The sequence below is a fragment of the Anomalospiza imberbis genome, chromosome 4, assembly GCF_031753505.1.
Source record: "Anomalospiza imberbis isolate Cuckoo-Finch-1a 21T00152 chromosome 4, ASM3175350v1, whole genome shotgun sequence".
NCBI classification, from domain to species: domain Eukaryota; kingdom Metazoa; phylum Chordata; class Aves; order Passeriformes; family Viduidae; genus Anomalospiza; species Anomalospiza imberbis.
In genome coordinates, this window is record NC_089684.1 from 55,420,943 (window position 1) to 55,431,309 (window position 10,367).

General features: G+C 38.1%; 1 long non-coding RNA gene across 1 annotated transcript; it reads right to left on the minus strand.

The window, feature by feature from the left end:
* Positions 1-8,523: 8,523 nt before the first annotated feature.
* On the minus strand, positions 8,524-10,055 carry LOC137473451 (uncharacterized). Its single transcript, XR_010998809.1, has 2 exons — positions 8,892-10,055; positions 8,524-8,793 (listed from the first exon to the last, which is right to left on the minus strand). It is a non-coding gene; the product is annotated as an uncharacterized lncRNA (long non-coding RNA).
* Positions 10,056-10,367: the final 312 nt, after the last annotated feature.

The window sequence follows — 10,367 nt, forward strand, 5'->3', positions numbered from 1 at the left end:
TGAAAATCTTTTACACCCAACAGCAGAGTGGTTAATGACTATCTGAGGCTCTTTGAGCATGAAAGCCTGAGTTCACTATTTTGGGAACCAAAATACTGTCTGGGACCAAAATGTTGTCACTCACACAGCAACCATGTCCATTAATGAGGCAAGACAGTGTTTTGCTTTCCATCTCCATCTCTTGCATCATGGCTTCTCTTTATCTCAGTCTATTTTGAACAAAGGTGTCAAAACTTATACAGTTCATAAGCATGGGTACTTTTTCTCCATTAAAATTAGGAAGATCTCTAGTTCTAATGAGTAATATGTTGTGGCAACAACTTGAAACTAATGCATTACAGAACAGAGGTTGGCAGCAGAGACCTACCATAAGTTACAGTGTGCCCAATTATGCTAACAAGCTGAATAGCAACAAGTGAATGATTCCAACAGAATATAAACCAGCATAATTGTTTTCCTGCAATTTTTTATATCAAATATCACTTCTTTTAAAAAAATACATTTCTTCTTTCCTTTGCTATAGTCTCCTGTTGAGGAGAAGCTTAATCTATGCCTGACCAGTTTGTTGTACTTGTTGGAAAAGAGAGAAGACATTGCTTATATGTGGATTAAGCTGCCTGTTCCCTCACAGATTTTCTCCTCTGATCTACTTCTAGGAAAGAAACCTGCCCAAGGGCTTTCTCATGGACACTGTCAGCAGCATTAACTTTCAGTGTGGGTAGGTTGCTACAAACCCTGAGGTGATGCAGCTAGGACTGGCTTCGTCTTTTTGCTCACCTATAGTCTAAAACCCATAGCAAAAACACAGCAGGTCACAGGAGAAGGGCTCCCTGAGAGCGCAGCTGCAGAGCTTCCTCACACAGGCAAGATGCAATGACACCACCTTGTGTCTGTGTCAAGGGTTTGGCTGCACAGTTCCTTCTGTGAGTGAATGCAGGTTGTTTTCTTTTTATGGTTGGTGGGGTTCTTTCCATGCTGTTATTCCATATTACACAGCTTTTTAAAACATTAAATTCATCACTGAGACCTGGCCTTTCAGTGATGTTCTTTGCTCCAGTTTTGGGCTAAGGAATCACTATATACAAAACATGGCTTACAGCAGTTTTGACTTTTTACAGTAAGGATTTGAACCAAAGTAGCTTTATGTCCCCCAGCAGGGACAGTTAAGAAAAAATCCTTAATTCACCAACACTGATTTGTACTCTGATAATATTTGGGGTGAAATTTTAAATAAAAGTCAACAAGGAACACAAGGGTAAAGAGTCTTTCAGTCTTTCAATTTTCCCTCTTCCAGGAGCACAGATTAAAAAGATATGACTGTTCTAGGAGAAAGACTTTACTCATTTCTCACCCCAGAAGCTTGTAAAAATAGTAGACTGGGGTATATTTTATTTTACTTCATTTTATTTTATTTTACTTCATTTTATTTTATTTTACTCAATTTCATTTCATTTATTGCCATATTTTCACAGACTTTGCTGATCACAGAGCCTTCAAGTATTCCAGCAGTAAGTGGTCACTGAAAGAGGCCAATGACTGTGGCCCTTTAGGAGTCCCAGTGATGCACTTTAGCATTCCCAAACAGCCCCAAGCCATGGCATCTGGCCGTGCACCCTCTGAGAGGCAAGGCCTGATGTGAGAAACACCTTCAGCACCAGGAACACACGGACCATGCCCAGCCCCACCTTGGGCCATGCAGTGCCATGACCTGAGGAGAACTCTGCAGCACCCTGGATTTCAGGCAGCATTTTTCTTCCAGATGTAGCAGGGCATTTCCCTGCCACCAGCCCTCTGTGCAGCCCCCTGCCCCTGTGTGGTGTGAGTTCACTCCAGAAAAGAATGTGCAATCAAGATCTACAGTTCAGACCCAGGAGCAGAATGCTGTCTTTAATTTATAAAGCATATACACGAAGTGAACCTTCAATCTGATTTGTATTGTTTGTGCATATACTATTTTCCTAGTATCAACATAGACTTATGCATATAATTTCATTTGTTTCGGTTGGGTTTTTAAATTTTAAAAATTCTTTTCAGCTTCTACTGCACAACACCCTTCCTGTCTCTTTCTTTCTCTCAGTAAATTCAAATGTGTACATGTGGCTGTGCAGATAAATGTGCACACACAGAGCCTCCATTCAACCCTGTGCTTCACTGTGGTTTCCAAGCTGAGCATTTCCTATTGCCCAGCTCCAGCATCTCTGGAGATGCTGCTCTCTCTATTTATGTGTAAGTTGCTTCTAAATAATAATAATTTCCTGCCTCATATGAGAATTATTTCTGATTACGTTTCCTGTGGAATAGGAATGTCAGGTAAAAAGGGCCTTCAGGGATGATGACAGCAGTTATTACTTCTGCCTCCATCACACAACAACTTCAAGAAACCCATCTCATCTTTAGGCTCTAATGGTTACCAGAGAACTTAAAAAATTGTAATGCACCAAATAATTTTAAGAGGCAAAACCACTTGATACTAGCATCAAATTCAAGCAATATGCCTTTTAAAGTTCCTTATTAATAAGGCAAAAGTATTTTTGATTTCCACTGCGTTTTTCCATGTTGTGTCATGTCCAGAATCTAGAAAATCTACCTCACAGATGCTTGAACACTGCAGTTAGGCAAGCCAAGTAGGTTACTAAGAAATATAGGAATTTTGTAAACAGTATTATAAACAATAGTGAGAAAAATGTTATTATGGCTAGCAAACAAATTAGAAACAGAAACAAAATAGTCTAGGCTTTATAAAATATGTTAAATTGTGGGTTATGACATTTCCTCTTTTCATCCAATGAATTGGCCAAGTAAAATCTGGACACTTTTATTACTGCTGTTTTGGTACAGGACATGTTGTTAAACATGATCCCATTGTGACTGAAGGGTGTCCTGCAACAAATCTAATGATTGGATGGTTGATCAATGCCATCTGCTTCCAGAACTGGAGAACTCCTGGTCTGAGAATGTAACACAGGCACAAAGAAATGCAGTCCAGCCCCAGGACTGAGTGGTCAATGGTGTAAAGACAACTCATGAAAGAGTCTTCAAAGGACAGAGTTTCAAAGGTGGAACTTGGCATGCAGAAGTTCCAGGAAGAAAGCTCCAAGAGTAGAAATGAATAACAAAAAAAAAAAAAAAAAAAAAAAAAAAAAAAAAAAAAAAAAGCCAAATGTGGGAAACTGAGACACAGGAATCAGTAATGCAATACAATCAGAAGTGTATGGTTGAGAGATCCCAAAAAGAGGCGGAGAGGCTTTACCAACTTGTTTGTGCACATGTTGGATAAAATGTCACATTCTATTTGCTGTGTATTTTGGATGGTTGAAAAACTCCTTGAAGTCTTCCAACATTTCACAGGAAAAGATTCTGGGATTTTTCCTGGGGGTGTCAGAAGGGGGAGGGGTCCTTTTTCATTTAACATTTTTAGTATTCAAATTAGAAGACTTTCAGCATCCTGGGGTGAAACTCAAAAGCCTTTCCCTAGGAAGCCTGGGAGCATATCAAAAATCAATGGCATGGAGGATGGAAAAAGTTTCAAAAATGTGAGACTGGCAGGAAATACTGGCACATTTCTGTTTGATATTTACTTTCTTGGCATGCAGTGGCTCTTTTAGCGCCAATGGAAAATCCTTTAGTGCCAAGCCACTCTCAGATAAATCTGCACACAAATACACTTTGAATTGGCATGTAGCTTTTGAGATTAAGTTTTAACCCTGGCCAAAATATGCATTTTTGGATTCTAGCATCTCTCTTAAGTTAATTAGGTAACTTTATAATACTAAAATGCTACACATGACTGATTTGAATTTGATGCATCTGAGCCCTGCAAAACCAAATGAATGGGGAAGAGTGAAGACACCTGACATGGAAAAACAAACAACCAAGGCTCTAAATTTAGTAGAGACATCAAGGAAATTGCAACCAAAAAACTACACAGCCTAAACCTACTCGCTGGGGATGACTGAGCTACATTACAAGAGCAGAGGTGATCTTCATATGGGTGAGGAATGTGGAGGTTGAGGAAACACAAGCAGACCTCACATCTAGTCAAGCCTACAAGCATTCCTTACATCTAAGGAATTTTAAAGTCCCTTAGCCATTCTTATTAAATCCATGCTTGCACTATAAGCTACTCAAAATCATGACTTTCAAGTTCAACCTTCAACTGAACAGTCTGTATAATCCTGAAAGAAAATCTAAAACCTCACATTATTCCAGAGTCCATGGTTTTCAGCTTAGCCTATTGACTGTGCTCTTCCCTGGCTGGTCAATGACTGGGTGGAGGTTTACTGCTGTCTGCTTTGCTAACAAAGCACCTATGTTGGAATATCTCATATCAGAGCACTCCCTGCAGCAGTCTGGGGGCAAGTACTGGAGCCTGAGGCCATGCAGGGATTGAACATAACTGCATTTCAATATAATAAAGTCCATGTGGCATTATGGACACGGGCAGAGCATGTGCATCACTGTAAGCAGTGCCATGGTCACTGAATCAGGGGTGTGGTGAGGATCAGGAGCCAAAGCCGGGCAGCACAAAGAAACACCTACAGAGCAAAAAAATTACAGATATCAATCAAAGCCTAGAGCTGGGTCTTGTGCCCATTTCCCAGCTTTTTTTTCCTTTTAATTCATCAACATTATGTAGAATATTTCTCACGAAGGGAAGGTTCCTTGCACCCTCTTTTTCCTCACAGCTTTGCAAAACAGCTCTTCTGACAGAGTGCCTATCTGTCAGTGGTACAATGAGAACCAATTGGCACGTTGGGGAAGCTGAAGAATACCACTGGATCAGCTAGAATTCTTGAAATTACACTCTTTTTCCTGCCATTATGTGAAGACAATACAATAAATTGCAAATAAATGAAAGTTAAAGGAACAGAGATCAACTCAAGAGATTCTGCTGGTGTTGTTTTTATATAAAGCTTAATTAGGCTGTTTTTAAAAGACTAAGACACATGAAATCAGCATGAATCCAAATTACCTGTATTCCATTATCCCATTATTATACCTCATCAGAAAGCAATTACCTGAAATATAGCTTGCTCTAAAACAGTCCCTTTTTGGCAGCAGTAGAACAAAAGTCTTAAAGTTCAGCCATGTCAGCGAAGACAAAGCCTGGTGCTGTTAAAAACTGCAGGTAGGCAAAGTCTTCTGGTGTAATGTAATAGAGTAATATTAACTTTTAACAAAATACAATGAACATTCTATTCAATAAGGTGTGACATACCTTGTTTGTGTCATTTATCTCCTCTAATGTTGCTTCTTTGGCTTCAAACCAGTTAAGTCAGAGAACCCTAAAGCAAAATCTCTAGACCAGTATTTCTAGGCCTAACCAACGCATGAACAATGTCAGACTCCCGATTACTCTGACTGCCCCACTGCAAAATGACTTGAAATCATATATTTATGAAAAGAGGAACATCAGCTGTCATCCTAGCTTTCCAGCATTTGGGGAACTTGCTTCCACCCTGTCAATAAAAGTAGGTTTTATTAACAGAGCAGGAACTCAAAGGAATTGCTTGAAGCCTGTTTCTTAGATACACAATTTGTGGTATTCAGACAAATTCACCAAAAATGTGTCAGGGTAAAAAGGTTGTTTCATATATTTTCTGATCAAAGAGCTCATTATTTAAAATACTGTCAGGTTGTCTTTCATCTTCAGAACTGGCAAGCATAGGAAAACATATTGCAAATAAAATCAGCCTTCCAAAATGTCATACTGATTATGCATTCACAAGTCAGCTACTTGAGGCTCAGCGAGACAACAAATATCACAGAGCCCACCATGTGTTTTAGCTGTGGTGGTTTGAGAGGCTGGACAATAGCCTTTTCTACACATATTGCCAGAACAGCCATGTCACAATATGTATAACCAGTGACTGTATATCCTAACTTATACATTTAAGTTTAGGTTAATTTCTTTTGGTGGTTGATAGAATATGGTAGAGACAGGCTTCAAGTTCCTAGTATTTTATCACACCACTTCTTTCACAGGACATATGTTGACATGTTCTGTAATTTGGTCAAGTAATTTTTCCCCACTATTTCCCCACACTATGACAGCGACTACAATATATGACAATTTGGCTCCAGGAACCTAAAAAAACTACTGTAATATATGGATAGACACTTTCTGGGCATGCAGGATCTTCTTCAAAGTTATGAGACATTCCCCAGTGTGTATGTTTCCAACATTAATGAGGTGTTGAGAAATAAAAGAAATGCATGTTAAATTGTAACTATTAATGTGCAACTATTTACTTCTACTGAATTTAACGTTTTTTCTCAGAAAAAAATCTTTAGTGTATATTTTCATTAGTATGGTATCCTCAGAAGAACAGGGAAATTGAGAGTATTTAATGTCTCTTGAAGGAATGCTTTCAACTGCTGAGAATGGAGGGGAAAAGCCATGGAAGTAATTTGCTACTGAATTTCTTCATAATTACAGGGTTACAACACATGCAAAAACAATGAGTCTCCTTTTGAAATTTTACATGGGTGAAAGGTGAAGATCAAGCTGAATTGGGTCACTTGTTTACTCTGACCGTGATGACAATCTTGAATATATAATAATCAAAAGAAGCCAAGAGCCACATTGACATAATGAAAATTAACACACCCTAAATTTCAGAAAAGCCTAAAATGATTCAGTCTTTCTTTTTCCAAAATAGTTTCTACAGATTCTGGTAGCACCAGTAAAAACTGATAAAACACCAATATAGTTTAATTATCCCCAAATTTTTTCATGTCCATGTGGTCTGTGTCTGTAGTAGTGCCCATTATGACAGCCTTTGTCTGTCTTGGAAAGCTGGCAATAAGTTAATGTTTGATGATACACAACAATTCAGTTGAATCGGTGTTTAGTGGTATAGGGAAAAGGTTTGTGAAGAAGTCATTACATGGTGTGCCATTGACATCTTAATTCACTAATGTTCTTTAGCACACACAGGTAGGAAATCCTTCACTTCAAGGATGGGATGAATTCTTCACTGGAACAAGTTGTCCAGAAGTGTTATGGAAGCCCCATCCCAGGAAGTGTTCAAGGCCAGGTTGGATGAGGTCCTGAGCAACCTGGCTGAGTGGATGGTGTCCCTGCTCATGGCAGGGGGGGTTGAAACTTGATGATCTAGATGATCTTGAAGGTCTCTTACAACCCAAACCATTCTATGACTCTATGAATTTCAGCTGAAATTAGAATCTCTTTGTCAAAGAGATGGTGAATGAATCATCATTCATCAGAACCAGTTCAAGGTCCTGCACAGATCAAAAAGCATCACAGAAGGTGTTCACATGTGTCTCCTTACAAATGTAAAGATGGTGCTGATAGGATTTCCTCTTCTGAGGAAACAGAAATATAAATCTTTGTGAGCATAAGACACACCATTGTTTCATATTTTTTCCCTAGGTTTTTAGATACAAAATATTAGATTCAACCTACGTGATTCATGTAATTCCCATCACTTCATTTCCTGTTTTAGCCCTATAGAGATCCATATTGTGAATCAGAAAACTCTCCTGCTTTCTTTGGGTAGAAAAGGATCCTTTTTGTGCTCAGATAGAATTATTTTGTAGGAGTCATCTTCTTAGGGATGAAGAAGCAGATTTTAACAGGTTTTACACAATAAAGAATTAGAGACTGCACATAACCAACTAGAGAATAGGTAAATTCAATGAGCTCTTCAGAGTCACACTGAGGGCTTGTAGCCATACCTGCTCTCAAATCCATACCTCTGGAAGCCAAAGAACTTCTGTACAAGATCTTCCTTATCACCATGAAGACCCAAATCTTGTTTAAAAAGTAGTCTAGATAGACCAATAATTATGAGTATTATTAAGAATGTGTCTTGAGAACACCTTCCAGGTGATCAAATCAGACTGTGACCTCAACAGTGTTACTAAAAAGGAAAAGCATTAGAGAAAAGAACATCATTTCAGGCTGAAAAAGACTACCTGTTATGAACTAGTGAATTAGCATTTTCTTCTAGATAAAATATGGCAGCATAATGGCAGTATACTCAGTTTGTCATGATGAACAAAACAATTTATTAGGTTTCTTTCATCTTTAATTTTAAAAATCACTTATCTACTTCAACAAGATGGAGCTTTTGACAAGGGCCAACAGTAATGATGATGGACATACCCTTTTCACTTACAAGGGATTTTTTATTTACATATATAACGTTTCTCATAGCATGAAAAGTATTCAAAAATATGCTGAAAAGGTTATTGAAGCAAGTCTAGATCTGTCTGTCATGTAAACATGGGAAGTGTAAATATATACAGGATGATTATCAGTAGCTTAAGTGTCTTTTGTCATAATGGCATTTAAGCCTTATTTCACGTGTTCTGAGATTATTTTTAAAAATCTGTTTTTAAAAATAGGAAGACAAATCACTTCTTGTGAGTTGTTCAGCCATTTGACTAAGAATTACTCTTTACCCCCAAAATCCTACAGCTGTTCTAACATAAAACTTAAAGTCAAGATATTGTACATATCAGGAATAACATTGCAATTATTTTATTTAAACCAAACTTTGTTTTGGTTCTCTACATTCCTAAAATATAGCTCTTAAAAGCTATAACAAGAACTAATTTAAGTAGCAGCTCAAAAATGCAAAGAACTCAACTCTTTTTCATCCTTACTATGTTTGGTTTTCATTCTGTAAAATGAAGTATGAAATGAAGCCTGAAGCACAAAGATTAAGAAATACAACTGTAACAAAAATGTCACCTTTCTCAGAATATAGTTTCCTGCTTCTTCTGATCCCAGTATTCATTTCCCATAGCAGTATATCTGTTTCTCTGCAAAAACATGTGGGCCAGAGGTTGATTTCTCATCTATGGAAAAAACTAAGTATAGTAGTATAGAATACATTCTTTTTGCAACTTGTCTTACTTACCTACACATACCAACACCCATCACTCCTGCAATGGGATGGTCAGACAGCTTGCAAAGAAATCTCTTTTTCCAGAAAACTCAGCCTAGCAGTAATTGTGGGTTTGCAGGAATAACTTTGTCACAAGAATTGGCTGAATCAGAGCCTAAAGCAAAGAGGAAACATTCCTTTTGCCTACACAGCTCCCTGTCATCCAGCTGCCTTCTGCATACCCTTGCACAAGTCAGAGGCAACAGCGTGTCCTCCCAAAAGCAACTGCTATTTGGTATTAAAAAAAAGGAACCAGGAGGCTTTGGCTGTACTGATCCACAAGGCTAAATGTTGGTTCACAACACAATCAGATAAAGACAGAAAATGGAATCAGGAGGAAATCATGAAAAGTGCTGTATCAAGAGCCTGAGAAGAAGGTTTGTTGAAATGGAAAAATCTCATCATTATATTGAAGTTGTTGAATACAAAAGTAAAGATGGTTCCTAAGCCAGCAATGCCATGAGGCAATTTTGATGGTAATTTTTGTATTATGACATCAGTTATTTATAACTAAATATGTAAATATGTGCCCTTCTCAAGATGAAAATCATATGATGAAAACAGAAGTTAAAATTAATTTTTTCCCTATTAGCCTGTTTGTAATTTTTGAGAATAGGCTTTCCACTAAGCCTGCCTTTTGTCTCACTGAATGTGAATAACAAGATTAAAACTTCAAGGGCTCTGTCCTCAGCCAGTTTACATTTGAGTACAAGAGCTGAGGCTTTGGACTAAACTATTCAAAAGCTCAATTGTGTTTTAAAAATTCAAACAATCTTAATATTTTAATATTCCCCCTCGGGTTATTGAGAAAAATCAGATTTAATACTCACCAACCATCTGATTTATATAAATATCTTATAAACTTTAATACTGGTGCCTTTACGCACTTAAGAGCCACATGGGATATGAGAACAGGGGAAAGTTGCAGAGAAAGTCAGTGGGAAAAGATCTGGTTTCTTAGTTATAAAGCAATAAAAAGCATGCATTTAAAATTACATATTTTAATATTTCACATAACCTGTACTGGATGCTGTGGAGAATGAGGCTGTGGGTTCTGAACTTTGCATGTGCTTGTTGATGGTTACAAGTCCAGGTGGGGGGCCCTCGCTGTGTGCTCAGGCACTGTGTGGTCAAGCATGCCTGCTGAGCAAAAATCATCCTTCTGGCTCAAACTCCATGACCACTCCTGCTTTTTATGTTATTCATATTCCTCATCTGTGGGATTTACCACCAATAAAGGTAACTGGGCTGCTGCTAACATGGATGGCAGCGATGTCATTTGCTGTGTAGCACTAGAATGACAGAATTCATTAGAATTCATCACCTGACTTGGACAAAATTCCTCCCTGCAGACAGGGTTGATATGAAACGAGTGTACTGCAGAAGTTCCAGTTAAATCTTCAAAACAAGCTGCAGGCTGGAGAACACAGGAGGGAATCCGTGGGGATG